The sequence below is a fragment of the Anas acuta genome, chromosome 1 (genome assembly GCF_963932015.1).
Source record: "Anas acuta chromosome 1, bAnaAcu1.1, whole genome shotgun sequence".
In the NCBI taxonomy this organism is placed as follows: domain Eukaryota; kingdom Metazoa; phylum Chordata; class Aves; order Anseriformes; family Anatidae; genus Anas; species Anas acuta.
In genome coordinates this window covers 184,084,497-184,098,622 of record NC_088979.1, presented here as the reverse complement: position 1 = coordinate 184,098,622, position 14,126 = coordinate 184,084,497, and the positions used below count along the sequence as shown (strand labels likewise).

Below are 14,126 nucleotides of genomic sequence, written 5' to 3'. Positions count from 1 at the left end.
AGTACCGCGCGCTGAGAGCACAGAGCATCCTCTCCTCGGAGTACTTACTCGGAGTATATTTGGCAACCAAACAGTAGGGATAAGTGTGTCAGAAGCGTCTTTTGAACTATTTTTAGGCTGTACAAATGTAGCAGCCATTTCTCTCGCAGCCAGTTAGAGAAATGCCCTTGTTTTTTTTTTTTTTTTTTTTTTTCTTTAATGCAACAATGCTTTTTGGTACTGATGTTCCTAACATTAAGCTGTACCAAGTAAACATGCATATATTTATATACATATCAACTACATACCTATAAACACCACACATACATGTAAACATGTATCTATTGAATACAGAAAACATTCACCCTCTCTACTTTGCCCAGTAAATACACAAGCAAGTCTCCTCCTTTCCCATTGTCGTGCATTAGGCCCAGCCCAGCAACATGTAATGCATCTTTCTGACTCCACTGGGATTTCCCAATGCTGGGAATGCTGTTGAAGATGCTCTGTCCCCTTCTGGATTAAGTGTGCTGGGTAGCTTATATTTTGATATTGACAATGAATCAGATCCTCATCTTGAGAGCCCTTTTCCACACAGTGCCTATGATGACCCCTGGCACCAAGAATTTAAACCAGAGTTTCTTTCCCTGTGCTGGGGATGTGGTCAATAGAGTAGACAGCTGTTCTGTGCATCCTTTGCACAACTCCAGTACTGACTCCCAAAGCCAGTGTTGAACCCTGAGACAAGCCAAGCAAACTCCTGAAGTTCTTCTCTCTTGTCCCTGGTGACCAGCCACCAGGTTACCTCATGGCTGAAAGAAAGTACAGGCTCCTAAAGCCAGTGACTTAAAAACTGTAGACAGCCTTAAACATACTTAGCCTAGTACTGAATAGGGGAAAATGTCTCCTTTCATATCTCAGTGATAAAAAAGTATTAATAGGAATAGTGAAAGCCCGGCTTTAACCTTTCAGTCAGAAGGTTCAAGAAGCTCTAGAAAACGTGCATCATCATTGTCCCCAGCTTATGGATAAAGGCACTGAGGCACAGGCAAGTGAAACAACATGTCCCAAAGCTACTTAAGCTGTGTCTAAAGTGTATAAACTAGAGCTGAGATATGCCATAGGTAGGGCACTGCCTTGTCTCCCAGCACAGGTAAGTGGGGATGTCTTTGGTTGGTTCAGTAAAGCTCTCTGAATTCTTCTCCCAGAAGAAAACACTTTTTTTTTTTTTCTACTAGAAACATTGTAGAATACCAGTCGCAGAATATTTTGCTTTAAAAAGAAGAAGAAGAAAAAAAAAAACACAATGGGTTTTCTCAGTAAAATCATTCTGCTAAAATACAAGCCACAGAGCACAGCAGGAGTTTTAAGGAGGACAATTATTTTTCAGACACCTTCCAATATTTTCTGGCTTTTAATGAAGAACATTCCACTCTGCCTGTAAACAGACTGAAACTAATGGAAAAGCATTCTATGTATATTATTTACAAGCAACAATTTTCTCAGCTTTTGCTCTGAACATTTTTAAAGTACCTCTTAGCCATTTTGCAACACTATGCAAACAGAAAAAATTATGAATGACTGCTACAACACCAATGAGAATCTCAGGGTCCTGCAGGTCACAAGCAAGGAGATGCTAGCCAGCCAATCCTGCTGTCCTCAGTGGTTATTGATGCTCCTGAATTAATGTTTTACTGACTTGCTATTTATTCACAGAGTGAATTTGCCTGGAGCCAAAGCCAGCTTAATCTGAAAAAAGAAGTTGTTGGGCCTCCCGCTGGGTTTGAAAGCAAAGAAGTTTACTGATTCCTTTGGCTAACTAGAAATCATTTTGCTTTATAATCTCAGGGCTCGTGGCATTCACTGATCTATCTTTCAAAAACACATCCAGAGAGTGCACAGAATGCACAATAAGTCCCTGGAAGAGGAATTCATGATTCACAAGCAAAATCTGATGTCTCGCATGAGATGAGACAGAACCTCACCTCCAGCCCCCTCATATCCTGCACTGCAGATGCCTGCCTGTAAAGAAAAGCTACATGCTTAAAAGACTATCCTGCTTTTTGCTCTTCAAGCTTTTATACCATGTCAATGAAGCCATGACAGTTACCACAGTTGATGCTCTGGGATAAGAAGCCTGTGCCCAGGGCCTGGGGCACACAGCGAGGAGACAGCTGGGTACATTTTGTTGCTGAGGGAAACAGCTTCTGAGAGCAGTTCAAGAACTTCTTTTGTGCAGTGATGGATGTGTTCATCCACAAAAGCCTGTGAAAAGGATGTGCCAGAATGAGAACTAGGAAAACTCTGTACTATTTGTCCTGTGTGTACAGTCCTGCAGACTTCACACTGACAGGTCTATCCTTTGTTGGAAAGAATGAACGATGTAAAGGAATGGCTAGAAGTATAGAAAAAAAAAAAAAAAAAAAAAAAAAAAAAAAAAAAAAAAAGAACCAGAAAGTGAAGGAAATCGTACAAAACAACAGAGTGAGACATGATGAAACAGGTAACCCAGCAGAGCAGAGGGATGCTTCAGAAGACAACATGAGCTGGAAAAGAGTCAAAGAAACTTCTGGCAGAAGCTTAAAATTGCATAAGTATGACTCTGAGGCCATGGTAGAGAATATCATAACTCCTGTGAAGAAGGCCTAGAGCAACTTTACACTGAAAGCAGCTGTAGGAGCCTCTGGAGCATGAAGTGGGAGAAAGGAAAGCCCGTGTTGTCCAGCAGCAGGCATGAGGTAGACCAGTGCCCATGGGGACAAGGGGGCAGCAGGGGATGGCTCAAGGCCAGCCCCCACCCATGGCCACCATGCCCCAGGGCTGGGCAGGCTAACAGGGGTGTGAGGGGATGAGCAGCAGGGAGCATCCCAGGAACAAGAAGCACCACTCAGTGAGGGGAAGTGCGAAGAGGGACAGCCCCAGGCACCAGGACATGCTGGGGGGCACACAGCAGCTCTGCAGAAGAGGTCCTGGTGGATGCCAAGTTGAACATTAATCAGCAATGTGACCCTGCTGCTAAGAAGGCCAGCAGTGTCTTGAGCTGCATTAGACAAAGTGTTGCCAGCAGGAGGAGCGAGGTGATCCTTCCCCTCAGCACTGGCAAGGCCACCACTGGAGGGCTGTGTCCAGACCTGGGCTCCTCAGTCCAAGAGAAACATGGATGCACAGGAGAGAGACCACCAAAACTGGCAGTAACGGGCACTGCATGCGGCCCACCTCAGGTCTCTGCCCTCATGCAGGCCCCTGACCGCAGGGTCTCCCAGAACCACTCTCAGACCACGTGAAATTGAGGGGCTCTCTACTGTGGAAAGGGAGCACACACCTGGGAAAAGCCAGCAAAAAATTATATATTCATTATACTCCAGTATCTTTGCAAAAGACTGTTTAACTCCTGTTCCCACAGATTTGTCAGAACATCCTACAGCAGCAAAGTATGTCTCTGCAAGGCTGTCTTTACTTATAAGAGTTGTGGGTTTGGCCTGCCACTACCTAATTTGCTCTAAATCATTGGTTTCTACTCAAGTGCTGGGAAGGCCTGGTCTCCTGCCATAAGTCCTTTTGTTTAAGCTAACTCTCATGTTAAAGTAACCACACCACAGGAACCAAGTGCAGATCCAAGGGCAAAGTCTTGGAAAGAGATGTTTGGCCATGAAGGAAGAGCTATTTATTTTCCTTATTTTCCCTTTTACTATGTAAATGCAGGTTTATGTTACACAACCTCTGAGAAATGCTAGAGTAAATGTGGGCTGGCAAATAAAATGCCCTCTGGAGGCACACTCCTCTTTTTTGCAGCAGACCAAGTATCTCCTCTGGAGGTTCTGGCCCTAGGCTTTACATAGTTATAATTAAAACTTAATGTTTTTATTGTGCTGACTTCCTCTGCAAATGCATATTAAAATAGAAATGTCATTTTCACTGCAAATGCAGATTTTATTTTTGATTTTTTTTTTTACCCTAAGCATTGAATTCAAATTGAAAACAAAATCCATAAAAGATGATCTAATTTCTGCAAATTTTAAGTTGTATAATTAAGTTGTGTGAGTTGTATAACAAATTGTGATGTGCAATTCACTGCTTCTTTTTAAAAGTTTCTTGTCCAAGCTAACAAATAATGCAGTAAATTGCATTAAATTGCAATAAATTGCAAGACCCTTGATGACAGGTTACATGCGCAAAATCAAGGCAGGAGACTTCTGATGAGGTAACTTGATAATTTCTTACACGTTAGTACCTACTGTTTGGATAGCAGTTACGCTTGGCAGCTGTCATAGACCAGTAATACAGCGGCAGCTCCATCCAAGGAGCCAGCTAACCTACAGCCATCGCTCTGCTTCTGAGCAGTCAGCGGGAGCTTCCCGGGCTTGGAAGACTCCTAGGCAAGCACTGACCAGCATTAAAGTTAGTTAATTGAAACACACCCTCTGGTACTGGAAGGTTGCCTGCTTTGTTTCTGCAGGCCCTAACATTACCCACTGAGAATCACAGAATCGTTTGGGTTGGAAAAGACCTCCAAGATCGCTTGGTCCAACCATCCCCCTACCACCAATATCACCCACTAAACCATGTCCCTAAGCACCATGTTCAACCTTTCCTTAAACACCCCCAGGGACAGTGACTCCACCACCTCCCTGGGCAACCCGTCCCAATGCTTTACTGCTCTTTCTGAGAAGAAATGTCACCCAGTTTCCAACCTGAACCTCCCCTGGCACAACTTGAGGCCATTTCCTCATGTCCTATCACTAGTTAACTGCGAGAAGAGGCCAACCCCCAGCTCCCCACAGCTCCCTACCTTTTAGGTAGCTGTAGAGAGCAATAAGGTCTCCCCTGAACAGAAAGCCCATGAATCTGCTGACTTAGCTGTAGAGTACCAGGGGGCACGGGGGAGCTTGCTTGACCTGCTGGCTTTCACAAGAAAGGCTTTCACCTGCAGGTGATGAGCAGAAGACTCAGAAGCGTGAGTCAGGGCCCAGAGCAACCAAAGGCAACAGTCATGCACCGGGAAGTCAGACACTAAGGCCACACAACCACAGCTTATCGTTTATTGGGATAAGCCACTTCTGCCCCCTTCCCCTTCAACCGAAGTCCACCATCTCCTCCCAGGACTGTGATGTCCCTGCCTGCTGAGTCATCTTCTGAAGTTCTGCCCTCTTTCTCCTACATATCCCTCTCTGCACTTGAAAAATGTTCTTCTAAAGCCAGTTCCTACAGGTATCATGCCTGCGTTTCACTAGCTACTTCTTCATTAGCCAGTACTTCAGTGCAAGTGCTGTTGAAGTTAAATTAGATTAAGTTAGATGAAGTTAAATTAGATTGTGGATTTACAGTGTATTTATTACCTATGTGTGGTACCTGTGCATGTGTGTACTCTTACCCCACATTAAATGTTGAAAAATGCCCCCATCATCACTGAAGAACAAGCTTTGCTTTACCACAGGATGGACATGTGTACAAGTTTTATTACCACTGACTACCTTCCCTGCTAGTTTCATGAAGCTGTGCCCTGTTTTTCTAGATAAAACACAAATTTTCAAAGATCTTTTTAAAAGGAAAAAACTTGTGGTCTGTGAAGTTGACTCCATTAGGAAACTCCTTAGAGACACGAACATTGACATCCCCATTGCAATGTTGAAATTTTAAATGTTAATTTGTTAGTTTTGCTTTGGAAGCCAAAGACCTTGTGATAAGTGATACCAAATGTGTCCAAATAAGCTATGATTGTGCTGAGCAATCTGCCAGGTTCAGAATAATGCACAACTACACAAATAGCTAGCTTTAATGATGTTTCCTCTACCAATTTAGAGCAGAAATAAAACCCCCAAACATTTGGCTCTCGAGGAACATTGATAAGACTTGTTTAGCATGGATGGCTGATACATAAAGATTTTATGGCATAAATGTTGCCGGTGTATCTGAATGCAAATGGAGGGTTTTATGGCATCATTTCCATTTTCTCCCCCCGAATGTTAATTAAGCAGCAAATGTATGAATAAGATAACATTGATTCTGTTGGCAGGTTGGCAATCAGCTGATCGACTTCTTCTGTGTGCTGGGTAATGCTGGTGCCATTATCTCTTACTCCCGGAGCAATTACTCCTAATATTTAGCAAAACCATTATTCCAAAGATATATTACCTCCAAATGTTTCTGTTAAAATATCTTCCTCTTGATAGCTCCCATAATTGCCTTCTGAAATGTGAACCTGTATCTGCTCTTACGTTGATATATTAAATCCTTTTCTTTTAATTAGAGTGTTCAAAGACAAAAGCTTTACAAATGAAATGGAGTCAACTCTCCTCTAAATTAGCCTGAATTATTTATATTACACTCACTTGGGCTGGACCAGGGGCTGTTCCTGCTGCCTTGCCAAGCAAGAGTCTTGTGGGACAGTCAGGATGGGCTTTCTTCAAGCTCAGCGAGACAGGGACAGCAGATCTCTTGGTCCTAGACCTCAGAAAGGCCGTGACTAAAAGCCCACTGACTTGCTGAGAGGTCTTCTCCTCAGGAGACTTGGTTAGGTGAAGCCTCTTTGTCAGGGACATAACTGAACCACTTGTTCTAGGTCACAGAGGTGCAGAGCAGTCTGATATAAACTGCTGTATTCAGACACAACAGGTACAGGACATTTTTCATAACCAACAAATAAATTTTCAGGGTGTGTCAGAAATCTGAGAGCTCGTTAATCCAATAAATGTCAGGAGAAAAAGAAAATAAATGAAAGCACAGTTGTGAAATGTTTTCCCAAGTAGTGCTCTTTCTCTGTCTTCCAAAAAAAAAAAAAAAATTGTGATGAAAACACCTGATGCACACACAGAAAAAGGAATATAAAAACTGAGCAAGGACAGCAGGTACGTGCACAAAATTACTAAGTGAAAATTCAGTGATAGCCTAACAAAACTGGCTCACATTTTCCCAGCATAAAATCAGCCTGTGCAAAATCCCACTTAATTGTTCAGCTGGACTTCACAGGTGAAGTGAAGAAACTTTATCTGCTATGCCTAAACTGAATGTCAAAACCATACACCAGGCTGCAATGTACTCAGCACTCCTCTTTGAAAGAAGTTTTTATTGACTATCCTGCCTCACTCCTTCTTTGTTTCTCCCCCCGCTTTCAACACAGTACTAAAGTGCAGGTAACTAATGCTGGTTTTGGGAAAGGGGTTTAATGGATGTTCTCTTTAGTGGGATATCAGGGTTGTGGTCTGTCTGGCTTCACTATGGACATGCATACCTGTTGCCTGAGGACTGCTTTGGGACTCCCAAAGGGGGATGCAAGCACCTGTCTCACCTCCAGCAACGTTCTGGCTACCACCTGAGGCTGCTTCAAAAGAAAGAGCTCCACCCCTGAACCTTTTAGGGTGGACTGTATGTGTATAGGCAATTACACCAATATGGCTGCAGCAGTCCCACCTCCTTTCCATAGCTGATATATAGCATGGACTTCAGCTCAGGCCTTTCATTTCCTAGAAAAATATATACAATTAAAATGTAGTTGGAAAATTTAGATCAGTGGCTAAAAACTTTGAATTGGAGGGATTTTTTCCCTTGTTTTATGGTCCAGTATTTTGATGTAGGATGTTTTTTTTCTCTCAGCAGCAGCTCTGCTTTACTGTCGAACCTGGCAATGAGAAAGATTTTGTAGCCAGTAAGTCTGATGCCTTCCCTAAGCCAGAGAGCAAGTTCAGGCTCTTCAATCTGAATTCTTCTGAGCTAAGAAGGTGCTGATCAGTGTTCACTCGTTACCTGATGGGAGTCTGAAAAGGTGTGCTCAGCCACCAATGATGTATGCATGCATTGAGTATACACCATATACCTTTCCTACATGTAATAATACATAATGAGTGTTTCTAAGTAGCTCACACCAGCTCCTCCCACTCCCCTTCTCTCCCCAGGAGAGTTTAGTACTGTCAATGGGAGTTACATTCAGTACATGTAGGGAAATGTCTCCATTAACTTCAAAATTACATTTGATGATATCAATGGGTTGAAGTGGAAATGCAAGGTTCAGAAATGAGCAACCTCCTATTCCCTCTGATAAATTAATCCAAAAGCTGACATTTCATATGTGACTTAACTAGCTTGAACACGAACCAGTTCTGAATGTCCTCATTAAATGTCCGATTTTGTTGGTTAATATTCCTACAGAATCCATTACTAATGTCATCAGAAGAGAAAATATTGTAATTCATTAACTCAATCATGCCTGATTTAATGTGTCGTTAAAAGCATTTGCAACAATCTCAGGTATTATCCAGGTAACTTGTATTAATAACAGGCTTCCTACATGAACTATAAGAGCAATTAATTAGGCATTACCTTAATTGCATATTGCATTAATTATGCATTTACCCAGTGACAGCTTTTAAAATTCAAGCCTTGCCTGAAGACAGACTTAAGAATCAACAAATACATTCTTGACATCTGGGAGCTAAAATCACCTTTTATGCAATCTCTTATTGAGAGAGAATCATAACACTAGACTTGCAAGTCGCTTGCAGACATGGTCACTTCTCTGTTTGTTTTTTTTTTATACCCATTTTTCATTATTACCCATTTGTTACTGTGTAATATACTTACACACCTTTGCACATTGTACACTCTTAACTAGTAAGAGATTTATAATCAGTTGTCAGGAAAAAAAATAAGATTTCAAAATTAAATCCCAAACTATCTCAACTGGAGATGACAGAAACAGAGAAAATATATTTCCACAAAGCTCATGTAATGGGATCTGAATTAATCTCAGTGATGGACAGGCAGTAGAAATTCCCCTCTTACTAAGTCTTCCACAAAGGATACTCTCCTAACAGTGAGCAGCAATGCTTTTTCTTTTGCTATCACAAGCCAGGTGTGGCTAAAAACATTCATCCCTGACTTGTAAGGAAGCTCACAAGCTTTGATAAATAATATATTAATATTGCACAGACAGAACTTGGAATAATTTTCCATATATCTATCATATGTGCTTTGTCTTTAATTTATTTTATGGATTTAGAGTGCTCCCAGTGGTACCGCAATGAAATCAGTGCAGTTATTGTAATTGAATCTACCTTGCCAGGGGAAAAGTCAGCTCTCAAAAAGAAAAAGGGATTATTTTACTTTTCCCTTTATTGGACAGACCCCTCTCAGATGTGTACATGTCAAGCTTCAATTTCCAGCTCCTTTGCTGACCAACACTTTTACTGAATTCTGCCTGGAAAAAAAGGCAAGAATAATGCTCAGCTGAAGGCATTTTCAAGCTGTGTTTAGAAATCACTCCACTCACTTGTGAAGTGCAATCACCTCGAGTGAAGTGAAATGGCTTTTCTAATAGGAAGCAGCCATAGAGAAGTTCAAAGTGAAGTTTCAGGGGGAATGGAGACAAGTCAGGCTGTAATTACACCTGGTGAAAATTACCCAGGACTGAAGGCTAACAGAGCATCTCTTTTAAGTCCCAGGGGAATGTTTAAGTGACTGAAAGCAGTGGAGTGTTCCTGTCACAGGAGAGGAGCGAATGATGTGGAACAGACAGAAGAGAGCAGATCTGCTGAAGGGTGAGAAGCAATATTAAGGATCTGGGGAGTCACAGCACAGATGCTGAGGCTGGCTCTGTGGGCATGGCTTGCTCTGCTCTCAGGGCTGTGCTGCTTTCTGCTGTGAGCTGGTACCTCTGTGTGGCACCACAGGACCCCGCCTGCATCCAACAGCACAATTCAAGAGTTTCTGCATCTCTGTGCAGTCTGTCACATTTTTGTTCTGTAAAGTACTGAAATACATACACTTACCCAGGGGCCCCAGCAGTTCCTAGGGAAGTTAAATGGATTTTTCTAGGTAGGCTTTGTTTAAGATCAATCAGAAGTTAAATTCCATTTTGGAAAAGCTTGACTCTGTATAAAATGAATTTATATAAATGTACAATGAGGTCCATTTCACAATTATTATGAATGGCTCCAGGTGACGAAACAGTGCAGGTGACAGATCAGCCCATATAGAGCATGTATCTGCAGTCTGCAGCAAATGCATCACTGCTGGAGCCATTTTTTTATTATTATTATTTTTAACTCAGCACTCTGTGTCTCTAGCTGCAAGAAAGATATAACATTTTTTTATTTCTATGTTTTCAGGTAGGCAAGGTCAGTCTCTGAAATGATGGATATTCGATCATGCCATGCCTGAACACAAGTGTAAGTGACCCATGACAAATGTCCCAAAGGACATTTGCTGGCGCTCACCTAGGAGAGCTGAAATTTCCCAAAGAATATCAAAAAATATCAGTTTGGGAAGTCCAAACAAAACCAAAAAGATGTTCATCTCTACATGAGAGAAATAATACTTGAAGTAAAAATGCACAAACGGAAGAGCCTATCTCAGGTCCAATGAAACACGAAAGTGATGGGGTTTTGTTTGTGTTTGTTTTTCAAATCAGATAACAAAATACAAATCAGTGAAAGAGAAGTCATTCTATAGATGTGTTGTATATTAAAACTTTAAGGAACCGTATAACATCACTAAGGGCAGCTTATATGGAGCACTGCAGGGCCTGTGAAATTCTGCCTGTCACCAGGCTTCAGCAAGATTTAAGCCATCAGAGTCTCTGTGAGGAGGGACCAGCCTGCTGGAGCAAACAAACCTCTTTCCACAGCTGTGGTCAGCAGGGTTTCCTCTTTGCCATTTCCCCCCAGTATGGGGTCCAAGGCTCTTTAGCGTGAGGTTTCTGAGACTGGCTTGGTTTAGTGATGCTCTAAGCTGGGGCCTACAAAAGAGAGCTGGGCCCTGCTTTTGTTCTACAGGGGCTTCGGAGAGGTTTCCCACAGCTCCAAAAGGACACTGTGTGGCATTCATCTGCCTAATCTACCCCTTGGAAACCAGCGTGCTGGCTTGATAGCATGGTCTCCTGGGCTTCACTGTGTCTACTGCATTGTTAAAAACTTGCTCGAGTTCCTTACAGCCTTATAGGCATTCCCATCCTTTAAATAACATTAAAAAATACATTTTCAGAAAATCAATATAACATCAAGCTGTAACAGTCCAACCTAGTCCATCAGATAAATAACACAAGTTGCATAATTATTGGTTGCCTAAAAATTGCTCAGCCTGGTCTTTGCTAAAACGGGAAATAAAAATTACTTGTCAAACACAAAATCTAAACAAGCCGACCAATGTCTGCATCAAGTAAAATATTCATGTCAGCTTTATAATATCTAATAGAATTATATCAAATTGGTGTTTTTCTGTTGTGTGAAAAGGACCCTCTATGAAATTGTGCCTGTGCACTATTTTAATCTGAATGACACAGCAGCACTACCCGGCTTTGAAGTGATTTCTCCAACCTCCCACACCTGGTTGGTATTTGGAGCCTTTGGTTATGTTCATGGTGTCACCACGGAGTACAAGATGGTGATTTGCAAAAGAAGAAAAAAAAATAGCATGAAACTGTATAGGACTGTTCTTGTTGCCAGAAATGGCATTAATATTCCTGACAAATACCCGCTCTGTCAAAGTGCAAACATTTTCTCATAGTCAGCTTTACAAAACACATAAGATAGTCCACCCAGAAATGAGATGCCTGGGAGTTAAGTGAACAACTGACTTCTTGTCTGTTCTTTGTATAAGGGGCTTTATGTTCCCTACTTATTCCAACAAAGTATGGATTTTGAAGCTGGTAATTGCATGTTTCAAAGGGAGAAGTTTGTTTAGAATACAGAACAATAGAAGAGGAAATTATTATATAAGGGCATTATGAAAAGATTCCTGGGATTAATGATCTAAACTTGCACAATATTGATGTTTTCTCTAGATTTCTCTATATGATGTTTTCTCAATAACCATGTTTTCACAGAGATGTTCCACTAATCTATTCAATTATTCTATTTGTTCCAAGCATTAAATAGCAAATTAAAGTATTTTTCTTCTCCTACTTCTTATTTCCTACTTTGAAAAGTGCTAATTTGATTTCATGATTTAGCTTTACTCATGCTGAGAATGTATCAGGGCTCTGTCAGACGGTAAAGAAATTAAGTAGATAACGCCTTTGATTTTGAGCTGCTTTCATTTGTTTATTTTTTTTGCATCTCAGATTTTCAAGCACTGTGTCAGACAGTGTCATCAAGAATAAGTCTATCATAAATGCTCTGATTTCAGGAACCTCTTCATCACTCATAGTGAGATGATCTGTGGCACAGAACAGCCAAGTCATTCCCTCTCGTGTTCACAACATGGTCTTTGTAGCCCATAATAGTATTAGTCTACATGAAACATGGGCATGTATCTGGTCTTCTGCTATTTCTGACAGAAAATGTCTCCTACTGCTCTGCCTGTGTCCTCTAACTGTCCTTTATGCCTCTGCCACAGAGTAGGGAGTGGTGTAAAAGATGTCCGTATTTCCTTCTCCTGATAGGGCTTTGAGCCAACAACATGCTGGTAACCTAATTCTTAATTACTTTCATTGTACTTGTCAATTAACAAAGCCCTCAAGATATTAATCTTGCTTTATTTGTGTTAGAGAGACAGTGCTGCTGCTTGCCTAACTAGCCAAACAACCAGATTAGGTGTGTGCAGGCTGCCATTTTCGCCCACACATTCCTTTGTCAGATGGAAACTGGCTTGATCGATTCTGGGTATCAGTGACTTTTTTAAATTTTTATTTATTTCTACTGTAAAATCAGTGATCTTTACTGAGCGTTTGATGGGCACCTAAAGCGCCTAGCACTGATTATGTGAGAAAAAGTTATGGTATTACTGATTCATATTTTGCATGTGCACACAGATGTATGCATAAAAGGTAGGAATCCCTTCAAAGCACTGCTTTTGCCAATGTTCAGCGATAATGTTACTCCCTAAATTTGCTTGCAGCCTACTGCTGAGCAAAGGACTTAACCAAAGGGAAACCTTCCCACTTGTGTCTGCAAAACTCCAATTTCCGAAGAAGCATCTTCTCAGCAAGCACTACAGTTCAGCAAAGTGCCTAAGGGTACTTCCTGACATGACACCTTTGATCTCCTACTAAGATGTGCCCACACAAATGAAAGTGCCCGACTATAACCTCAAGGCACACTGTTTAGTCAGTACAGTACCATGATGCAAGTCCCCAGCCATTCTACTGAAGCTTACTGTAAATTACATGTAGATGAAATGTGCCCCAACACCTATTTTCAATATCAAGTTTCTCTTACCAGGTTAGGATTTGTAACACATTTATAAACAGCATTTATCCTAGCCCATTCAGAGTGTGTAACACATTCCCATGATATAGAAAATAAAAATGCGGGGCTGTGTTTAGCTGTATTCTAGTCCAAAAGCTGCTGCATGCTGAGGCAAGGCACCAAGAACACTTGACTTGTGTAGTAACATCTGGTACCATTCAGTGGCTATTGTTCGACATTTGGTTATGTTTTTCCAGAAGTTTGATTCAGTCCTTCTGTGAGGCAGCGGTTTGACTCGTGTACACAATGAGTGCAGACCCATCCAAGCCAGTGACCACAGTGAGTAAACCCCAGAAGCGGCATGCAGAGATGCTTCAGTTAGCTCTGCGGGAGCCGTCACTGCAACCAGAAGCAGGGTTAGCTATGCCAGGGTGTGCTCTGCCCCAGCTAGACAGCACTGCCAGGAGGCTTCGCGACCCAGGCTGGCAGATTTACATGGTGCTTCACTGAGCCATGGGGACTCACCAGCTGGACGTCTGTCCTGGGCTCCTCTGGGTTTCTGCTCCTGGCTATGCCATAGTTCTTCAGTCCTCTCTGAGCGGAAAACCTCCACAAGAGCGGGTGAGGGAAGGACAACTGCACAATGGGAACCCGTACCCCTCATCCGGAGTGCCTCTGCTCAGCACAGCTCCAATCCGTCATCCTGGCCTGAGAATAGGAACCGGAGATGATGAATGATGTATAAAATCTCTGGACATGAATATTAACTGAGTTGTCCCGAAATGGCTGGATAAGGTAGTGAAACAGTCACTGCTTCTCTTCCCCAACATAATGGGACTGAAATTAAGCATCCATCCTCCCTGTAAGCAGTGATTGATTGCCAGGATCTGTCCTGAGGTGTGATGCTGTGGCTTCCCAGTTCCCTATCCTACACGCTGTGTTTGCTCGTGTAATGGTTGTTCTTTCCCCTCGGTTTTGGCTCAGACCTGAAGTGTGACTGTCATGTCTCAGTTCCTGAGTGACCACTGT

At 42.0% G+C, this 14,126-nt stretch overlaps 1 long non-coding RNA gene across 1 annotated transcript; it reads left to right on the top strand.

Annotated features, from left to right (window-relative positions):
- The first annotated feature begins 6,883 nt into the window (after window positions 1–6,883).
- On the top strand, window positions 6,884–12,419 carry LOC137849736 (uncharacterized). The gene is made up of 4 exons (XR_011092042.1): window positions 6,884–7,109; window positions 7,570–7,738; window positions 9,408–9,509; window positions 10,080–12,419. It is a non-coding gene; the product is annotated as an uncharacterized lncRNA (long non-coding RNA).
- Window positions 12,420–14,126: the final 1,707 nt, after the last annotated feature.